The sequence below is a fragment of the Loxodonta africana genome, chromosome 21 (genome assembly GCF_030014295.1).
Source record: "Loxodonta africana isolate mLoxAfr1 chromosome 21, mLoxAfr1.hap2, whole genome shotgun sequence".
In the NCBI taxonomy this organism is placed as follows: Eukaryota; Metazoa; Chordata; class Mammalia; order Proboscidea; family Elephantidae; genus Loxodonta; species Loxodonta africana.
Genome location: NC_087362.1, coordinates 71,957,757 through 71,979,945, shown reverse-complemented (window position 1 = coordinate 71,979,945; position 22,189 = coordinate 71,957,757).

Below are 22,189 nucleotides of genomic sequence, written 5' to 3'. Positions count from 1 at the left end.
TTTAGCACAGTGTGTGCACAGAAGCACCTTGGAAAAAAGTCCTGGTGATCCGGTACTGAAAAATTAGCCCTTGAGAACCCTATGGAGCCCAGTCCTACCCTGATGCACTTGGGGCCGCCACGGAAGAGCCAGTGGTGGCCCACAGCAAGAGCATGATAAGTGTTTGTTAAACGGAAATGAATGGAACCAGCGCCTGGCCAGTGATATGGGTGCCGGGGCTGCTTTCCACTGTCATTATTCCAAAGAGCCTTTGTGGCCCCTGCCCTCTGCCGGAGCCGGAACCCAGGCCTGAGTCATACCAGCGCCGGTGCTGGAGAGCCTGCTGTCACCTTGAAGTCAGCAGTGGGCCCCAGGGGACCAGACTCCCAGGACGGCCAGAGACTCCCGCTCCTTTTATTAACTCAGTGTTGAAGGAGTTGCCCGTGCTGAGGAAGGAGTGGAATTAAAAATAATGGGGTGTGTGTGGATCTGTGAGAGTGAAGATATAAAGGTAAATGCTACCATGAAAGAGGGTATTATTCTCCACCCCACAGTTCCAGCATTTGTACATTTGGGTCTTCTCTGAATCGCTGCCCCACTCAGCCTGATTTCAAAATTTTATTTGTGCTGATCAGATTTTCACCTACTCATCCTGTTGCAGGAAGTCTCCTGTAGCCGTGTGTGTGTGTGTGTGTGTGCGCGCGTGTGCATGTGTGCGCCCGTGTGTGTGTTTTCATGTGTTTAGGAATTAAAATTAGAGCCCAGGCTTCCATTGTTGTCTAAGTTAAAAGCTTTCCCCTGAATTCTTCCAAAGGCATCCTCTTAGAAGAAACTGCCCAACTGGGCTTGACCAAAATTTAAATACACACACACACATGCATGCACACACACTTCAGATTCCCCTGAAAAACTACACAAGCAAACAAGAACACCCCTCAATCCAGAAATACAGGAAAGAAACTTTCAGCCTTCACAGCCAAGTTTGGCAGCTTGGTGGACTTGAAAGGTTAGCTATGAATAAGCATAATCAGATCTTTCTTTTCGCCCATATTTAATTCAAATGAGACAGCTCCGTGTTGACTTCTAATACAGAAGGCCACCCACTATGGTGGCGCTCCCAGCCAATGAAGCCGGCTGGTGAAAGCTTTCTTAAATGGTGCTAATCAGCCCGGAGAGGCCTGCCCTCTATCCCCTTCAGTATTCTATAATTCAGATGTGCTGATAACCTGAAATTGAATGTGTCAGGATGCAGGCATTTGAAGGGAAGGAGGAACTCCAGGCTAAAGAGCTGGCGAATGGGAGACAATGCCGGGGGGGGGGCGGGGGGGGGTCTCAAGCCTCCCTTCAGCCCCCTCCCCACCCGCCACCCTCCAGTGTGTGTGTCTGTGAGTGTGTGTTATTGTTCAGGCCCAGAGACAAAATGGAAGGTTTCAAGTTCTGAAATATTTATAGGGAAGCTTTGAATTTTGTATATGTTAAATGAATCCACAGACATTTTGGCTGCTAAGGGGGTGAATGGTAATTTGCGATTAATTTTTTTTTTTTTTAAGCCACGGCTATTTTAAAACCTTTCTCCCACTCTCTCGTGGATGAGACAGACAGACACACACCCCCACCCCAGTCTGGTGAACACGTCTCCCAGGAAAGTTTAACAAAGGAGTCGCTATTGTCACTGTCCCAGCCGGCAGCACTGCAGCTGAGGGTCAGTTGCTATTTCTATTTTAAACCTTGATTTTTGCAAAGTTTGTCTTTTGACTGTTCTCATTCTAATCAGGCTTTAGTTAGGGGATCTGCTCCAAGCATCACACCAGGCTGTGAGGACAGAGAAACATAAACTGGGGGGGTAAGGGGGACTGAACAAAAAGTTCTTCTCTGTCAATAGGCCTGTGTGTGTGTGTGTGAGTGTGTGTGTTTGTGCGCGTGTGTGTGTGTGTGAGAGAGAGATTGATTCATTGGCTACCAGTCATTGAACGGCCATTTCTTTAAATTCGAAGAAAGTGCAGTTTATGACAGAGTTGTGTTTTCTTTGTGCTGCTGCCTCCGACCGGGGTGGGATTCGTAGGCTGCGTCTTCAGGGTGCTCCTTCTTCAGCCTCTCCCAGGCGGACGCCCAAGTGCGTGTTTGCAGCAGACAGGCACCGACAGTAGTCGCCACAGTCCATACGGCCCCTCAGTCCAGCCCAAGCATTTCCCAAATACAGTCCCACCCCTGGCTTTGCTGCTGCCGGGATCCGAGTCCTCTTCAGCTTTGCTTGTTGATGTCTTCATCAGCTCGGACGCCATCTTGTCTCTGAAGCCTCCCCCAGGTACTCTTCTGGCCCCACCTCTGCAGGTTAGAACCGTTATCCCCCCTTTTGCCGCTCTCCTTGCTTCATAGCATTTATTGCTCTGTCCCGGTTTGGAGACATCTGTGCTCCTCTTGTCTCTCCTACCATGGAGTGAGCTCCTGGAGGCTGAGACAGGTGTGCTGTGTGTGGCACCTTTGTGCCCCCTCGCTGGCTTCCCTAGCACAGAGCTGGGCGGGTGATGGGTAGAGACACACAGATAGGCCAAAATGCATGACTTAACAACATGTGAGGACCCCAGCTAGGGCTTGCTTTATCAGAGGAAGGGGCAATGAGGAAAGACACAGCCTGGAAGTGCGTAGAGCATAGGCAAGAAATAAAAGTTGCTGGCATCACCTGGTCATCTCCTACTCAATCCAGACTGGCTGGAGGGACACAGGTCTGCCCTGCCATTTGGGTGGGCGCCCTTTTCTCCAAAGCTCATAGATTTACCTCCCAAGAGGCTGCTCTACCAAAGGGCAAGGAGTGGGTCCCAGACCGCAGCTCTTGATTGGCACCACACGTGTGTCCTCCAGGAGAACCAAGAACGCTTCCCCATGGTTTGGACCCAGTGGTGGCTTCCCCAAGGAAATGGTTGGCATGTGTTTAATTATTCATTGGTGTTCTCATCTGTATCTCCCGGCTCCTTGATTGTTTTGTCTTTCCTTAAAAATATTTATTTGAAATTCCATGATCAAAGACTGAAAAACAAAATAGAGCAGGATATTAAAATGGAAAATTTTTTTTAGAAGGTTGCAATGTCAAGATCATTTTTATTAGAAAAGTTTACAAGATGAAGCCACGAATTATGTGCGTAAACTTCACATATCAAGCATAATACTCCAGACTGTGCCCCTGGTGAGTGATATTGGCTGATACAACCTGGGCTGCCGACACCTTCCATTTAAGGCAGAAAAATTCATTTTAATTAAAATGAACTGATTTCTCTTGATCATATTTTAACACACACGTGCACACTCACACACATCTGTGTTCAGGGTTGATAAAGAAAGAACTCTGGTTAAATAATCCACTTTTGTCTGACAACGGAATCCGTTATAGAGGCGCAAATATGCAGAAAGCTATTTGGAAATGCATCCTAGTAGTTGTCAGGTTTTATTATGCAGGAAGGTGTCATGTTTGTTACGAAGCTGAGTGCAGATGGCAGAGTGGAAGAAATGGATCACTAATTTTAACAATGATTAATGAACAGAGATAGAAAATGAATTACATTGGACTATCGGAGGCAAGAAATATTTTTGTGAAAATTTTGACTCATCTGCTCTGCTGTTCTCTGCAAATTATTTTCAGAAATTCTATATGTTGTCAACAGTTGACTGCATTTTCCATTACTGTCTATTTCTGTTCTTAAGTACTTTTGTGTTATTAGAGATACATAATTTCAAAGTACCAATACATTCCTGATTACTTAGAGAAAATATATGTAACAGTGCGACTGTTCCATAGACGCTTGCCATAAAAGTCCTGTTTTATAATAATCTTTCATTCTTCCTCATTTTATCACTACATTAGGAACGTTTGATAAAAAGAAAGGGGGGGGGAGGGACTCGCCCAGCACATGTGGAATAAAGGAGAAATAAAAGCAAAGGTAGCAACAGAAATGTGGTTCATGCTGCTACCAGCCCTGTTGCTCTTTGCATTCTCTGCCTAGCATGGTGGGAGACAGGGACCACCCAACTCTATAGCATCAGGGATTGTTCATGGCATATCCGTGGTTCACAGCACATCCATGGTCCATGACACATCTGTGGTCCATGGCACATCTGTTGTCCATGGCACATCCGTGGTTCACGGCACATCCATGGTCCATGGCACATCTGTGGTCCAGGGCACACTCGTGGTTCAAGGCACATCCGTGGTCCATGGCACATCTGTGGTCCATGGCATATCCATGGTTCATGGCACATCCATGGTCCATGGCACATCTGTGGTCCATGGCACGTCCTGTCCTATCCTCTGGGGATGGAGCCCCAAACGCCCCTTGTCTCCCTGTCTTCCTTCTGACACAGGAAGTTATCACCTGTTCTTGATGTTGTCCCAGCACTTTTTCCCTCTGATAGACTCTTTCTCTGCTCCAACGGCTCTGGCGTTGATAGTGAGCTTTCTTGGTGCCTTGCGACTCTCGTTTGCATCATCAGCCTTATCAGCAATCATGGGTGTGAGATCTTCAAATTAATATGATTTGATTCTGATCTTCGCTCTTGGTGGTAGGCATTCCTATGTGATTTCTCAGATGGAAAAAAATGAATAGTGATTTTTTTCTTCTCCCTCATTTTCTACCTCCCTCTTCTTCTACTTTTTTTTTTTTTTTTTGGTAAAGATATTAACCATCTTAAATATGTTGGCTTTGAGGCATCTCATTTTCCTGAGGCCCTCTGCAGTTGAGAAATGATCTACCAGTATTTGGATTCTGGGCTGTAATTGGTAGGCACTTAATTTCTGTTAAGAGCCATGGTGGCACAGTCCTTAAGAGCTCAGCTGTTAACCAAAAGGTCTGCAGTTCGAATCCACCAGCCACTCCTGGAAAACCCATGCCCTAGAGGGTCGCTGTGAGTTGGAATTAACTCGATACCAACAGGTTTAATTTTGTTCAACAGGAGCCACTTTAGTACTGACAAGATTGAATTTTGTAGCTAGCACTTCAGGATACTTATAATTTCAGGGCGGCCAGTTGCAACTTAGCCATGCATCCACCTCTCAGCCCACCACTATTTGATACTTGGCTTAGATGTTAATTTGTATTAAAACCTTACGTTGTAGCCTACAGGGTTCTAATGACTCCCCAGCCCTTCCCCAAGAGGGATTCCCCTGAGAGTTAGGCAAGGCGAGGAGTCAGGGTGCTCCTGGGCCCTCCCGGTAAGTACTGGCTGCTCAGGGGTCTGGCTTTCACAGACGGCTAACAGAGGGCTAAGCTGCCTCCTGAGAGCTGCCTGGTGTCTGCACAAATGGACGATCTATTACTACTTCCTTCTCGTACAAATGAGCTTTCCAAGTTTCCAACTTGACTGTTTTATTTATGCTCTTGACCTGTAAAAACAAGCAGGCTGTTTAAAAAGCAAAAAAGTACTTCCCATGATTAGAGCACTTGGAGTTGAAATAAATTGCAGAATGAAGAGGACATTCCTCAGCTCGACAGTAGAGACTGCTGGCGAGGTTTTGCTTCTTGAGGGTGCTCTGTGCTTCCGTGTGGCGGGGTTACCCCATCTCGCTGGCCTTGGGGTCCCCAGGAAAGGAGCCATGAGTATTCCCCTTTCCTCTAGTGGAAAAGACCTAGCGAACATTTGAGACCTGTTTGCTAGTGGTTCTAAGTCAAGTAGTTTGTGTATAATTATGATCCTGTAGGGAAAATCCTTTGGAAGAACAACTAGAGATATGAAGCGTCCTGCTCGGGTTACACAGCATATGCTAAACACTGAGGAAACACACACAATCTTTAGTGAGCAAAGTAGGGCAAAGCTCCAGGGAGCCAACTTAGAATGCGACTTAAGGAAAACGTGGCTTTTTGTGTCTCTATCTTTTGGCAAGTGAGTCGAATAGCGGAGGTCTCTGGAATTCCCCTTAAACCCTGGCCGCCCACCTGGGGTGGCCACCATGCACAGGGCTGTAGAAGGTGGGTGTCAGGAGAGGGGTGCACTGGGTGTTATGACTCAGCACATTCCAGTCCTTGTGGGGACAGTGGTCACTGACCTGGAGATTGACCAGAAGCTACTCAAGGGGCGACTTAATGGTGTGAGACGAGGTGGGGGCAGGCAGGGAGGGAGAGAGAATCATACAGATCATGGATAGAGAGATCAGGAGGGATAAAAAAGAAATTGTAGACGATCCACTTAAGAGGCAAGTGACTCCTAAATGTAGAACTGTCTCTATGATTCATGGTTGGGGGTGCTTTTGAGGTGGTGGAGTCAGGTGGATGATCTATAGGAATAATTTGAGGGTACTTGAGATTTAGACTTTTGGATCTGAGCACTAGGGACAAAGTTGGTGCTCAGTCGACGTTCTTTGTTCGCATATAAAAACCTGGTTATTTAATCTGAAGACGTTAATGACTACATGAACCTGGTTCCCGGCGTATGCTCACGATAAGTTGATTCCGACCCTGTTTGTATGTGCAAAGATGCCACAGCGAAGTGTCTGCTACGTGGCCTTCATGCTGCCATTTGCAGAGTTGGCTGACACCATGCTGCTCTGGGGGGAAGTCAAAGATGATCCTGTTTCTAGCTGGTTCCCGGTTTTCAGAAATTAAAAAAAATTTTCTTTTTAAAGAAGTTTCCCGTCTTGAAAGTACTATGTCCAATCAATTCAAACATGTCCACAGTGACGGCATTGGCCAGGGGTCGACCTGGGGTCTCCCGCGTGGAAGGCAAGAACTCCGCCACTGAACCGCCACTGCCCGCCTCCCCCCGCCCCATCTCCTGTTTTCAGATACAGCGCTGCTGATTTTTTCCACTCTCCTTATTAGTTTTTTGTTTCACTTGTAATTACCTCTATATCGATCTGATTCAACTCATCAAATAAGACCTCAGGAGTAAAATGATTTGAAAAATTATTTTAAAATATCTATTTTAAGGAGATTTTATCTGAGCCGGTAGGTAGGTGCACCCAGACCCACACACTTATTTGAACGCAGTTGTTGGCATATCTGATTTGGTGGCGTCCATGCATGTTAACAAATGACCCATCCGCCTGCCATTCTGCATAGACGCAAATCTCCGGACTTGCCCTGGGAGTGGGCTTTTTGGCCAGGAGTGTATATTTAAGTAAACCAAATTGAGTAATTAGAGTAATGTGGCCTATAGCATGAGCTGGAGAATATTCAAGATGTCTGCCATCCTTCTGTTACCTCAGGTAAATAACTGATTGACCTTTTTGGGGCTCTGATACTTTACTAATCAGAACCTGAAATCTGTATAACAACACTTCATTACTTGATAGACAAAAGAACAATTGCACTTGAAGTAATGTGATTTCTAAATAGACACTGCCTGTCAAAAATAAATGCATTAGAAGTAAAATGTAGCTCAAGGAGACAATTAGCAAACAGAGGTGACACCGTAAACAGGTGCACCCATTATTCCCAAAGCTTGTGGCAATATATTCGCGTCTTTTCGAGTGATGGAAGTCATGTGATGGCTTGGTGAATTATCTATCGGCACCATCTGACTGATGAAGCCCGCTGCTGTCGCAGATCATTTAAAAATGCATCTCACAAATTACATGGTAGCTGGGAAAAATGCAGGTTTTTGTTTTTTTTTTTTTAAGAACAATGCTTTTCTAAAGCTCTGTGCTAGCATACGTAATTTTTTCTTTGAAAGGATGGAGACCATTTCATTACGCTGGGTATACAGTCGGTTAAGGTTGTGCAAATTCATTACAATGTTTGTTAACGTATAAACATTTTCCATTCTGGTTTTAGTGACACTGGATTTTTTTTTTTTTTGGTATAATGTGCTGTTTCTGAAACATCTGCTATCTCTTGTTACCTGTGGGCAGAGGAGAGGGAATATACTCTTTCGAAGAATGTTTATCAAGTCTTTACTAAAATGAAAGGCTTGGAAGACGAGAGGGGAAGATGCCTCCTTTTCTGTGAACTGTTGTTAGGCTTGAATTTTCTGCAATAGGAACGTCACCATGAGACAAGCAAAGGGAACCTGCCGTTGGCTGCTGGACAGGCCAGGCTGGGAGGGGGCCTGGTTTGCTTGGACTCTCTCCACCCCTGTTTGTCCCAACACTCTGCAGCAGGCACTCCCCTCAGTGTGACATTCCTGGAAACTTTTCTTGCTAAGCACGAGGGATGCTTGAGGGACCAATGGTCTTGGCAGTTACTATTTCTTCCTATTGCTTTAAAATCTCAAGAAAACTGGGTGCGATATTTTATGTGGCCTCCAGCTTATGTGCCCTTGACTTTTCTGGAGTCCCTGCATGGTGCAAACAGTTAACACACTCGGCTACTAAAAAGGTTCAAGTCCACCCAGGGGTGTCTCAGAAGAAAGGCCTGGCAATCTACCTCCAAAAAATCAGCCACTGGCAACCCTATAGAGCACAGCGCTACTCTGACACACATGGGATCGCCATGAGTTGAAATCAACTCGATAGCAACTGGTCTTGGCTTTTCTAGGCCTTCTCCGGAATAACCACTGGCCAGAACTAAACTTACTATGGATTTCAAGGTAAAATCATTTTTTTAGAACAACGGCATTTCCATCCGGAGAGAAGAACGAAGAAAACAATACCATTCTTCTGTGATGTTCCTGACACTCTCCAAATTGCAGCTGGTTTCCAGCTGGGGAGGCGGCTCACACCCATTCTTACACATCTTTCTGGTCCCCCATCCACGTCAGTACTCTTTGACGCAGCCAGGTTTCTATCTTGGAGACGAGAAACAGTGATGGACTTGGGTGAGCTACCATTTTCGTCTCTGTCCCAGGAGACAGAGAGGCAGCACCGGCCTGGCTGGCCTAGACGCTCCTCTAGAGACGCAGGTCACTTCGTTTTGTAATTGAAACACCACCACCACCCACACAGGAGGAAGGAGCTGGCTGCAGGAGGTTTCCAGCCTGTGGGGTTGGCCGTCCTGTGCCGAGTGTACTTCCTGAAGAGCTGCCCGGCAGCCACTCTGGGGTTTTTTGGACATCAGCTCGCCAGGAAGTGGCAGCCAGGAGGCTGAACGATGATCCCAAATCTCTAAGCACTGGGGAGACTTCCTGATTTGCAGAAGTGAAAGAGGGGTTCCCTAGGCTGGGTTCACTGGGGGTTCTTCAAGGCTGTTCTGTCCCGTATTCTTCCAGGGCCAAGCCACGTTTATTTGCATGTGGGACCTGGGGCTCTGGGAGATGTGAAAGCAAAGACAGGTAGGAGGTGCATTCTCAGGTGTGCTCATGAGCATAAACACACACCACACGCACATGTGTATACCACACATGCACACCACACACACACATACACCACACATGCACAGCACACACACACCACACACACATACACCACACATGCACACCACACATGCACACACCACACACGTACACCACACACGTACACCACACACGTACACCACACACGCACACCACACACACATACACCACACATGCACACACCACACACGTATACCACACACGCACACCACACACACATACACCACATACGCACACCACACACATGTACACCACTCATGCACAGCACACATGCACACCACACATACACACCACACACACACGTACACCACACATGCACACCACACACACGCACCACATACGCACACCACACACACGTACACCACACATGCACGCACCACACATGTACACCACATATGCACACCACACACATGTACACCACATGTGCACACACCGCACATGTACACCACACACACACCACACACACGGACACCACATACGCACACCACGCACACACGCACCACACATGCACACCACACACATACCACACACCGCACACACAGAACCCACACACACACACACCACGCATGCACACCATACAGACACACACTGCACACTGCACACACACACATCACACGCCATGCACTGCACACACACACACCATACCACACACACACCATAGACCATACACACACATACACACACACAGGCACAGAAAAGACTAGAAGGAAATGCACCTGAGTATTAAGCAATCACACAGGCTGATAGGATTATGAATTACTGTCCTCCTTTGTAGTATTTTGTATGTTCCAAAATGTCTACCCATGAGCATATGTTACTTGAAAAATCAAACGGTTTTATAAACTAAGAAGAAAGTGGACTGCGACAAAAAGGGACATCAGTAAGGAAGAAGCAGGGTGCTGTGTGAGAAGGTTTACAGCTTTCGTTTGAACTTCCAAGAGGACCCATGGAACCCACATATCAAGTGATACTGATGACAATAATTTCCTCTAAAAACCTGCTTCAAAAAATAAGTGAATTTTTATTATGGGCAAATTCTGACCCAACTCAACGAGTCTTCATAAATCTGTTTTTTTTTTTTTTTTTTTGCTTAGATCTAGTTCAGCAGTGTACGCTAGAAATACAACAAAAGCCACAAGTGCAGGCCACGTAGCCAATTTTAGAGTTTCTAATAGCCATATGAGAAAAGGGAAGACAAAATAGGTGGCAATTTCAGGGTAAGAATATATTTTATTTAATTTAAGATGTCCGAAACTGATCATTTGACATGCAAAAAGCGTAAAAAAAATTGAGACATTTCACATTCTTTCAATTGTGACATGTGTTTTGCGCTCGCGACATGTCTCAGTGTGGACCGGTCGCAGTTGAGGTGCTCGGTAGCCAGCTGTGGCCTGTGGCCGCCACCCTGGATGGCACAGCTGTGGCTCAGCGTTGGGCACAGCAGGCTCTCTGCACAGCAGCATTGCCTGAGGTGCGGGTAAGACAGAAACGAGCAGGCCATGCCTTCCAGTTACTTCACGTCTCTTAAAGAGAAGCCCTTTCCTTAGGTACCTTGCGATTTTGGCCTGGTGAGGAATGTCTTCTGTAAAGGGTTAAATACCTTTCGTCATGTGGTGATACCATCTATTTGAAAGTATGTAGAATATTCCGGAGTTTTCTTCTTCTACATTGCCCAGTCTCTGGGGGCTGGAGCTGACTTGGATGTGCTGTCCTGAAGAGTCTTGAGCTGATGTGGGATCTGCGTTCCTGTGGACGGGGCAAGAGCTGGGGACGGGTACACCGAGGCTTAGGGAGAGACTTCCAGTGCCCAGCTCTCAGGGAGGACCTCCACAGAGAGCTAGGGGGACCCATCCTGGACACGTTGAGGCTCCCAGGCAATGCCACCACGGCAGCTTGACACTAGTGCTCCTAACCTTGTGGGGAACGCGTGCCACTGGTTTGTGTTTCTTGCCCTGAAAAGACTGGCCTTGTCCTGACATCTACCTTGTCCTGGGTCAGAATCACCATCTTGAGTTGAGAGTAGAATGATGCCAAGTTCTGTGCATGCTCCTGGGGACATAGACATGGGGGCCGTGGCACATGTCCAACCAGTGAATACTAGGCTCCTCAAAGCTGGAGGGGAAAGAGATGTTGCCCCATGTTGGGGAAGCAGTGGGCCAAGGGGTTCACAGCTCAGCCCACGGAATCAGCCTGACTGGATTCAAACCCTGGCTCCCCCGATCACTGGCTCTTAACCTTGGGCGAGTTACTTCTCTGCTTGTGCCTCAGTTTCCCACCCGTAAATGAAAATAATAATAGCACCTACCTCAGGGGGCTCTTGTGGGGATGAAGTGGGACAGTGCCTGTTAAGCACTGTGAACTCTGGTTGGCATGTGGTAAGTGTTCCATAAATGTTAGCTGTCACTCCTATTGAGCTCGGGAATGGTTGGGTCAATGACTGAATCCCCTTCGGAAGGAGTATGCGTGTGTGTGTGTGTGTGTGTGTGTGTGTGTGTGTGTGTTCATAAATGCTGGCTGTTCCTGGACCACATTTCTTTAACAGCTCAAGTGCTCCTGTCTCCTGCTCTGTCAGGCTGGACTGAACCACCAGCAAGAAGATCCCCCTCGCTCTTCACTTTCCCTCTCTTCTCCTCCCCTTCTCAGGGCTATTTTGACTATGAATTAATTGTAGGTTGGGGAAACTTGTGAGCAATAATCAAAGCCAATAAACTTCAAAAGAATGGGGAGGAGCAGGGCCACCGGGGGAGAGCGGAGGGACCACTGGGCTTCCTGGTGCTGCGGGGTGGATGGATGGGGCTTTCCACGTTTCTTCAAAGGGGACACCAGGTGCTTCAGAACGCTGCTTAAAAGCTCAGATGCAAAACTTTGGAAATCTGGGTGAGAGGCGACGGTTTCCAAATAGCTATTTTTATCTTTTGCCAGCAAACATGAGTCCCGTGGAACGTAGAGTTAAACTTGGCGTTTCTTGGCAAGGGTTAATAATCAATGTAGATCTCCTAACAAAGGAGAGGCTGCCTTATTATACTGGGAAAGTTTTTTTCCTTAACTGTCAGTGAAGCAGTACTAATTATTACTCCAGTGTAAATGAGGTCACTTCCTATTAAGAGAACAAAACGCTTAGCCTCGCCTTGCCAGTTCCTACCAACTATTTTTCACACATACTCAGCTTTTTAGTTTTTTTAAATTTTGATAAAATCCATTCATTTGTATTAGAAAAGTGAAAACCATCGCCATAATAGTTGCCCATGATTACCCAAATGAGCTTTTGTAATGTGTGGGTTGTTTGAATACCATGTGTGAGCTATAGAACAATTAGACAGCTGAATGGATCTTTAAAACAATCAGATACTTTTATCTCACGGAAAAAATACATTCCTTGGACGTGTCCTGCCAAAGCGTAAATTCCGGGGAAACATTCAACTCTGTCAGGAGGAGAACTTTCGGATGTATGTTGATCAAGGACAAAAAGACATCCAAATATCTTGTCTTCGTGTTTTCCTTTTTTTTTTTTTTTTTATGCGAGCAAAAAGATTTAAGGAATATTGTAGCAAACAAAGGGTAATTGTTTTAGCCCAGATGTTGCTTTTGCACAACAAGCAGGTTACAATGTTCCCACAGAGCTGATGAGCCCAATCAGGGAAATGATTAAAAATTGATTTTGTCCCTGTAATTACAGTATGTAAACTACTTAGCTTGGATTGCAAAGGAAGTGATTTTCTAATTACGTATATACTCTGGTGTCTAATGATTGGTTTTTTGAAGTAATGAAGAGAGAGCACTAACGACTCCTTGGTGTTCTGTTGTTTAAGAAAGACCATCTTTAGAGTAAGCAGCAACAGACAAAGAGTTTAAATTGAATTTTCAACACTGTTAACGTGCACATGGATTTGTTTATTAAAGAGACAGGGATGTAATTTGATTGGCTCTGAGCATCTTGCCTTTTTTTCATGCTAAAGCTTGTCAAAATATAGGCATGGGGCAGGCAAGCTGTTGGGAAGAAGCCACCCTGGTCTTCCTCTCTCATCCCAGGGCTTGGGCTGATATCACAGGCTCTCAGGTTCCTGAGCGCGTCTGATGTCTGTGTACCCTGAAAGCACTGAGATCGAACAGGTATCAGATGGCTTCTCCATCAAAGTTATCTTTGTTGTAAAGTGAAAGAAGAGGCTTCCTTTGGAAGCATGTCTGGGCAGCCCAGCGTACTCCATGTTATAATATTTCAGCTGCGTCGTGTAATGCTGGGCTCTGAGTCAGGGTGGCAGCTGCCAAGCCCCCAGTATGCATGCCCACACACACCCGGACACAAACAGGGGTTGGTACCTGTGTTTGGAGGCCTGACTGGGCTTGGTTGGTGTGGGAGTCCATGGAATGGGTTGATGGGATTTAGGGAAGAAATGTCTGAGTTTGGAGTGTTCGTGCCCTGGTTTGAGACACTTTGTGGCTCTGTAGAAGAAGCAGATCCTCGGGCATCCACTTTGGTAGAAGTTAGAAGGCAGTGGTTCCCCAACTACGGAGAGCGATGCCTTGTGGACCCTATCCTACAGGCCCATGGCACACTCTTTCTGGGCCCCATCCTCTGTTCCAGAGGTGCTGTGTTGGTGGGCTGGGACCTGAGCCTCAAGCTAGAGCTGGTTGGGAGTTGGCGCCCCGCGCCCCTAGGGTCCCAGCTAGATGGGCATGACTCTGGGCCTGTCCTACTCCTGGTTTCCAACTCAGCAAGTCTCCCTGGCTCTATATTGAAATGAGTCCTGAATCTGTCTCTATCACCACAGCTCGCCCCAGGCCAGGCTCTTGTCTCCTTGCACAACTGCAGCAGCCTCCCCACTGGGTTCCTGGCCTCCGCCCCCCATCCCCTTTGGCCTTTTCTCCCTGTGGCAGCCAGAGTGATCCTTGTATGGCATAAATCAGATCATGTTGTGCTCAGCACTCCCCCGTGTTGTTGTTGTTGTTAGGTGCCGTCGAGTTGGTTCCGACTCATAGGGACCCTATGCACAACAGAATGAAACACTGCCTGGTCCTGCGCCATCCTTAACAATCGTTGTTATGCCTGAGCTCATACTTGCAGCCACTGTGTCAGTCCACCTCTTTTCCACTGACCTTGTACTCTGCCAAGCATGATGTCCTTCTCCAGGGACTGATCCCTTCTGATGACATGTCCAAAGTATGTAAGACGCAGTCTCACCATCCTTGCTTCTAAGGAGCGTTCTGGTTGTACTTCTTCTAAGACAGATCGGTTCGTTCTTTTGGCAGTCCATGGTATATTCAATATTCTTCACCAACACCACAATTCAAAGGCGTCAACTCTTCTTCTGTCTTCCTTATTCATCATCCAGCTTTCACACGCATATGATGCGATTGAAAATACTACAGGCTTCGGTCAGGCGCACCTTAGCCTTCGGGGTGACATCTTTGCTCTTCGACACTTTGAAGAGGTCTTTTGCAGCAGATTTACCCAATGCAATGCGTCTTTTGATTTCTTGACTGCTGCTTCCATGGCTGTTGATTGTGGATCCAAGTAAAATGAAATCCTTGACAACTTCAATCTTTTCTCTGTTTATCATGATGTTGCTCATTGGTCCAGTTGTGAGGATTTTTGTTTTCTTTATGTTGAGGTGTAATCCATACTGAAGTCTGTGGTCTTTGATCTTCATTAGCAAGTACTTCAAGTCCTCTTCACTTTCAGCAAGCAAGGTTGTGTCATCTGCATAACGCAGGTTGTTAATGAGTCTTCCTCCAATCTTGATGCCCCGTTCTTCTTCATATGGTTCAGCTTCCGTATTATTTGTTCAGCATACAGATTAAATAGGTATGGTGAAAGATTACAACCCTGATGCACACCTTTCCTGACTTTAAACCAATCAATGCCTCTTGATCTATGTAAAGGTTCCTCATGAGCACAATTAAGTGTTCTGGAATTCCCATTCTTTGCAGTGTTATCCATAGTTTGTTATGATCCACACAGTCAAATGCCTTTGCAGAATCAATAAAACACAGGTAAACATCCTTCTGGTATTCTCTGCTTTCAGCCATGATCCATCTGACATCAGCAATGATATCCCTGGTTCCACGTCCTCTTCCGAAACCGGCCTGAATTTCTGGCAGTTCCCTGTCGATATACTGCTGCAGCCGTTCTTGAATGATCTTCAGCAGAATTTTGCTTGCGAGTGACATTAACGATATTGTTCTATAATTTCCACATTCAGCTGGATCACCTTTCTTGGGAATAGGCGTAAATATGGATCTCTTCCAGTCAGTTGGCCAGGAGGCTGTCTTCCATATTTCTTGACATAGACGAGTGAGCACTTCCAGCGCTGCATCTGTTTGTTGAAACATCTCAATTGATATTCCATCAATTCCTGGAGCCTTGTTTTTCGCCAGTGCCTTCAGAGCAGCTTGGACTTCCTCCTTCAGTACCATCAGTTCCTGATCATATGCCATCTCTTGAAATGGTTGAATATCTACTAATTCTTTTTGGTATAATGACTCCATGTATTCCTTCCATCTTCTTTTGATGCTTCCTGCATCATTTAATATTTTCCCCATGGAATCCTTCACTATTGCAACTCGAGGCTTGAATTTTTTCTTTAGTTCTTTCAGCTTGAGAAACGCCAAATGTGTTCTTCCCTTTTGGTTTTCCATCTCTAGCTCTTTGCACATGTCATTATAATACTTTATTTTGTCTTCTCGAGAGGCCCTTTGAAATCTTCTGTTCAGTTCTTTTACTTCATGAATTCTTCCTTTTGCTTTAGCTGCTTGATGCTCAAGAGCAAGTTTCAGAGTCTCCTCTGACATCCACCTTGGTCTTGTCTTTCTTTCCTGTCTTTTCAGTGACCTCTTGCTTTCTTCATGGATGATGTCCTTGATGTCATTCCACAACTCGTCTGGTCTTCAGTCAGTAGTGTTCAATGTGTCAAATCTATTCTTGAGATGGTCTCTAAATTCAGGTGGGATACACTCAAGGTCACATTTTGGCTCTCGTGAACTTGCTCTGATTTTCTTCAGTTTCAGCTTGAACTTGCATATGAGCAATTGATGGTCTGTTCCACAGTCGGCCCCTGGCCTTGTTCTGATTGATGATATTGGGCTTTTCCATCGTCTCTTTCCACAGATGTAGTCAATTTGATTTCTGTGTGTTCCATCTGGCGAGGTCCGTGTTTATAGTCGACATTTATGTTGGTGAAAGAAGGTATTTGCAATGAAGAAGTCGTTGGTCTTACAAAATTCTATCATTCAATCTCTGGCATTGTTTCTATCACCAAGGCTGTATTTTCCAACTACTGATGCTTCTTCTTTGTTTCCAACTTTCGCATTCCAATCGCCAGTAATTATCAATGCATGTTGATTGCATGTTCGATCAATTTCAGACTGCAGGCAGCTGACAAAAATCTTCTATTTCTGCATCTTTGACTCTAGTGCTTGGTGCGTAAATTTTGAATAATAGTGGTATTAACTGGTCTTCCTTGTAGGCGTATGGATATTATCCTATCACTGACAGCATTGTACTTCAGGAAAGATCTTGAAATGTTCTTTTTGACGATGAATGCAACACCATTCCTCTTCGAGTTGTCATTCCCAGCATAGTAGACTATATGATTGTCCGATTCAAAATGGCCAATACCAGTCCATTTCAGCTCACTAATGCCTAGGATATTGATGTTTATGCGTTCCATTTCATGTTTGATGATTTCCAATTTTCCTAGATTCATACTTGGTACATTCCAGGTTCTGATTATTAATGGATATTTGCAGCTGCTTCTTCTCATTTTGAGTCGTGCCACATCAGCAAATGAAGGTCCCAAAAGCTTTATTCCATCCACGTCATTAAGGTTGACTCTACTTTGAGAAGGCAGCTCTTCCCCAGTCATCTTTTGAGTGCCTTCCAACCTGGGGGGCTCATCTTCCAGCACTATATCAGAAAATGTTCCGCTGCTATTCATAAAGTTTTCACTGTCTAATGCTTTTCAGAAGTAGATGCCAGGTCCTTCTTCCTAGTTTGTCTTAGTCTGGAAGCTCAGCTGAAACCTGTCCTCCATGGGTGACCCTGCTGGTATCTGAATACCGGTGGCATAGCTTCCAGCATCACAGCAACACACAAGCCCCCACAGCACGACAAACTGGCTCAGATTAAATCCAAGTTTCTTACCATGCCCCACAAGGTCCTTCATGACATGGACCCTAAGTAGCCTGCCTTCTCCCATTTTCCTGCTTACTGTCCAAACACGTGGACCTTCTTGCTGCTCCTTGAACATGCCATCTCCTCCCGACCTCAGGGCCTTTGCACTCACTCTTTGGAAAGTTCTTCCCCAGATTGCCATGGGGAGCACCCCCTTCCTTTACTCTGGTCTCTTGTCAGACACCACCCCCTTGGAGAGGTCTTCTTTGCCATGTCTGATAGTTGTCTCACTCATGCCATCCTGTTCCCCAGCTTTAGTTTTGTTCTTAGAGCTTGTTATTCACTGATACTGTATTTTATTTTTATCTGTTTTTCATTTGACTCTGCTCACTAGAATGTAAGCTGCACTAGACAGACATTGGTTATCCTTGGAGAACAAGGGCAGGCACTCAGGAGGGACCGGAGAGATGATGAAGTAATGGTTGCATGAGTGCCCGAGGCTTGTTCCCAGCCTCCACAAGTCCCTCTTCTACCCTCCCCTTCCCCAGCACCCTCTACTCCCTGCTCTGCCCCAGCCACAGGTGGGTGCTGAGAATCCCACTCTGGCCCTCTGGAGCTTTCTCCCTCCCCCTTCTTGAAGCTGCAACCCCTCTGCAGAGCTTTTGCTCCTAGAACCTCTCACCCTTACAGCTCAGCGTCTAAGCCTTTGCCCTTCCCTCACCTCCAGCCCTGTCCTGCTGGGGCCCTACCTTAGGTTTATCGACTGCCTGCACCTGCTTAAGGCTCAGCTCAGCTGTGCCTGCCCTCCACGGTGGCCACCTGTGACGTGTTCTGCCTGCCCCTTCTGCCAGGGTCTTCGCACAGGCTCGATTCTGTATCCCACAGCATACCTACTGGGCCCCTGGCCCAGCCCTGGACCTGGTGCCCAGTAGGTGCTCAGAAGAGAGTCTACAAGTCTCTGAATGGACAGCTGTCCCAAACTCACTCACTCTGAGGTGCCGGTAGCTGAGGACAACCACAATTGGTGCCTTATCTGCACGTCAGAGAGGAAGCAGGGGCTATTCCTTTACAGCACTGAAACATACCTGGGAGATAATATTTTTAGTGGGGTGGCTGCTTCCCACCCCCCTTGACACTTTTCAAGCTTTTTGCTGTCTTGTAGTCTGCCCCCTCCTAACCCTCCTCTGATCTGGTGGTAGATGCACCAAACTGGGCTTGTGGGCAGTGTCTCCTGGGTGAACCCCACCTGACTCCCTCAGCGTGGGGTTCCTCCTGCGGGGTGGGGAGGGTGAACAGTTTTGAGATCTGTTGGCCCTCACAGCAGGGACCTGCTTGTGGTTATGTTGCTGACTGTGTTGTCCCTAAATGACAGTTCCTTACTTGCACTGAAAGAGCCGTTTCTTTCATTGGAGAAGACAGTCACTGCACTGCCGTTTCCGTCCTCCCCACTCCCTGAATCCAGAGAGTATCAGTGGTCAGAGGCTGTCACCATTCCTGACCTGCAGTGACTGTAACGACATGAGACACCAGGAGCCTGCTGCTGTTTAGACTGGTTCAGAAGGCACAAATGGAACTAACTCAGTTTGCCCCTAAACGTGGGCTCTCCTGCTATTCCAGCAGGAAGCAGTTTGGGCTAAGCTTGCCCTGGTGGGTCAACCCCTTTGGTAAACTCTCTCATCACTTGGCCCAATGCAGCCACAACGCCTTGTGCTGGGGCCTTTAGTGATTGATGTACAGTATAGTGACCCTATACCCGGTGTAAAAAAAAAAAAAGTTTTTTTTACACCGGGTATAGGGTCGCTATGAGTTGGAATCGACTTGATGGCAGTGGGATTGGTTTATCCAACCTGAGGGACTTGCCCCATCACTGCCCCCTGCAGACTGCAGGAGACACTGACGTTCTCCTCAATGGCCTGAAGCTGGAGGCCAAGTAGGTGGGGCTCCTTGAGCTGCAGTCCCCCTCTTGTTCTCCCTGTCACTGGGATTTACAAGACTTCCAAGTGAGAAGCCCCTGGAGAATAGTCGTAGATGTTTGCAAGTCGTGGGCCTGGATGTAATACCTGAATCTACTCCCTCCCCTAGAGTCCCCGCCGCCCACAAACATAAGCAGTCCGTAAGCAAAGCAAATGCATCTTTTCAGCCAGCCAGGTACCGGGGACCTGTTCGGCTCAGCGCTGGAACGGAATCTTGGAAAGCATAGCACTGAGCACTTGTTTTCCGCTCTCTAGGTTTTAATGTTGAGTGATACAGAGAAACAAAATGTGAAGGATGATCTGACTGAGATGAGAAAGAGAGAGAGAGTAGAGAGACGAGGAGGGAGACAGGGAGAGAAAGAGAGAAACATGTAATTTCTTGTTGCAGAATAATTGAGAGGTCAACTTTTGCTTCATGCCTCAAGATGTTGTTGTGGTTAGTTGCTGTCCAGTTAGATCCGACTCATAATGACCTTATGTATAGCAGAATGGAATGTTGCCCAGGCCTGTGCCATCTTCATGGTCATTAGTATGTGAGTCCCTGGTGCTGACCTTCGCCAACCCTCTGCTTTACCAACCATGATGTTCTTTTCTAGTGGCTGGTCTTTCCGAATGACCAATCCTTGCCATCCTTGCTTATGAGGAACATTCTGGTTGTAACTCTTCTAAGACTGATTTGTTGGTTTTTCTGGCATGTAGAAATTTGTTCATAAAAAGCACCATCCCCTTTGCACTTTGAGAAAACACTTCTAGCATACAGTCAGCCAACACCTTTTTGTTGCCAGAAAGAAATCTTTTTTCTTTCAAATTTTATTGTGCTTTAGGTGAAAGTTCACAGTGCAAGTAAGTTTCCCATTCAAAAATTTATACACAAATTGTTTTGCAACATAGGTTGGAATCACCACAATGTGGTAACACTCTCCCCCTCCCCCTTTCCACTCCAGGTTCTCCGTGTCCATTCATCCAGTTTCCTGTCCTTTCCTGCCTTCTTGTCTTTGCTTTTGGGCAGATGTTGCCCATTTGGTCTGGTATACTTGATTGAACTAAGAAGCACATTGCTCATGTGTGTTATTGTTTGTTTTATAGGATTATGTAATCTTTGGCTGAAAGGTGGACTTCAAGAGCGGCTTCAGTTCTGAGTTAGCAGGATGTCTGAGGGCCATAGTCTTGGGGGTTCCTCCAGTTTCTGTCAGACTAATAAATCTGGTCTTTTTTGTGAATTTGAATTTTGTTCTATATTTTCTGTGGACTAACATTTCCCCTGTGTCTTTGGCTTTCTTCATTCTCCTTTGCTCCAGATGGGGTGGGACAAACAGATATATCTTAGATGGCCACTTGCAAGCTTTTAAGACCTCAGGTACTACTCACCAAAGTAGGATGTAGAACATTTTCTTTATGAACTATGTTATGCCAATTGACCTAGATATCTCCCAAGACCATGGTCCCCAGCCCTCGGCCCCAGCTCCAGTAACTCAGTCCCTCAAGGTATTTGGATGTGCTTAGTGGGTGGCTAGGAAGTTATTTGGCTTTGCCTTGGTCAAGTTGTGCTGACTTCCCCATATCATGTGTTGTCTTTCCCTTCACCAAAGTTAACACTTGTCTACTATCTAGTTACTGATTTCCCTTCCCCATCTATCCCCTCCCTGGTAACCATCAAAGATGTTTTTCTTCTGTATGTAAACCTTTTCTTGGGTTTTTATAATAGTGGTTACATGCAATATTTGTCCTTTTGTGATTGACTTATTTCACTCAGCGTAATGCCCTACAGATTCATCCATGTTGTGAGGTGTTCTGGGGATTCATCATTGTTCTTTATCACTGCATAGTATTCTGTTGTGTGTATGTACTAGTGCCAGAAAGAACTCTTGGATTGGATGGAGTGTTGTAGCCAGTGGTTTGATGTCCAAACCTCTTGGGCTGGGGCTGCCACCATGGGTCCTTACTCTAAACACACCCTCTTATTTTGCATCTGCAGGCACATCCTTAAATCAATAATACTAGAGTTCTTGCTGTAGAACCAGCATTTACAACTTCAGGCTCAGTACAAGATAATCTACCAAGAGGGAACTTTTGCTTGCCCTATAAAACACTTTCCGTAATGTCGCAAAACCAACCAAGCTCTGAATTGCACTGGATCCGAGGCGTGAGCTGGACTGAAATATGTGCTGGAGTTAACTGACGTGAGCAGAGGTTGGGGTTTGCCTTGGTTACCCGAGCCAAAGGCTCTGAAGCCACTGTGGACAAGCATCTCAGCGCTCCCTCTAGGCTCTTATCTCATCCCAGCATGCCACAGTAGATGAGATCATCTGTACGGGACTTAACTTCAGTTGTAAAACAGAAGAAAAGTGAAAAAAAAATGTAATTGGCTGCTGCTTTCATAGTCTTGGTTCAGGAGGGAGGACTTTGATGCCAAACACAGCATCCCTAAGCCTCAGTCAGTTGCCGACTCCTGGTTTGGACCCACTGAGTACTGTCCTGACCACTGGACAGGCTCGGCCAATTGACATCAGGATGGAATTTTGTTCTACTGTGCGGGGGGCGGGGGGGGGGGCCTTAAATCATGAAAAAAGGCTCCATAAGTACCTCCTCACTTTTGGAATTCTAAAGAATGAGTGAAAGCTTGAGTGCAAAAGCAAACATGAGAGCAAGAGTGAGAGAGAGAAAGAGAGAGAGAGAGGGACCCTATTTGCTCTTGTTTCCTCCTCTATCCCATATAAAAGATGGTTAGAAGCCCCACCCCCTTCTTTTTCCTCAGGTGGCAATTTCCCACTGAAAAGAAGCTGAGTAAATCTTGTTCATTGAAGCAAAGGTCACATATTTACCACTTAAAAATTTTCTCAAACAATTGGGGCAATGGGGCTATTCAATATTTTTA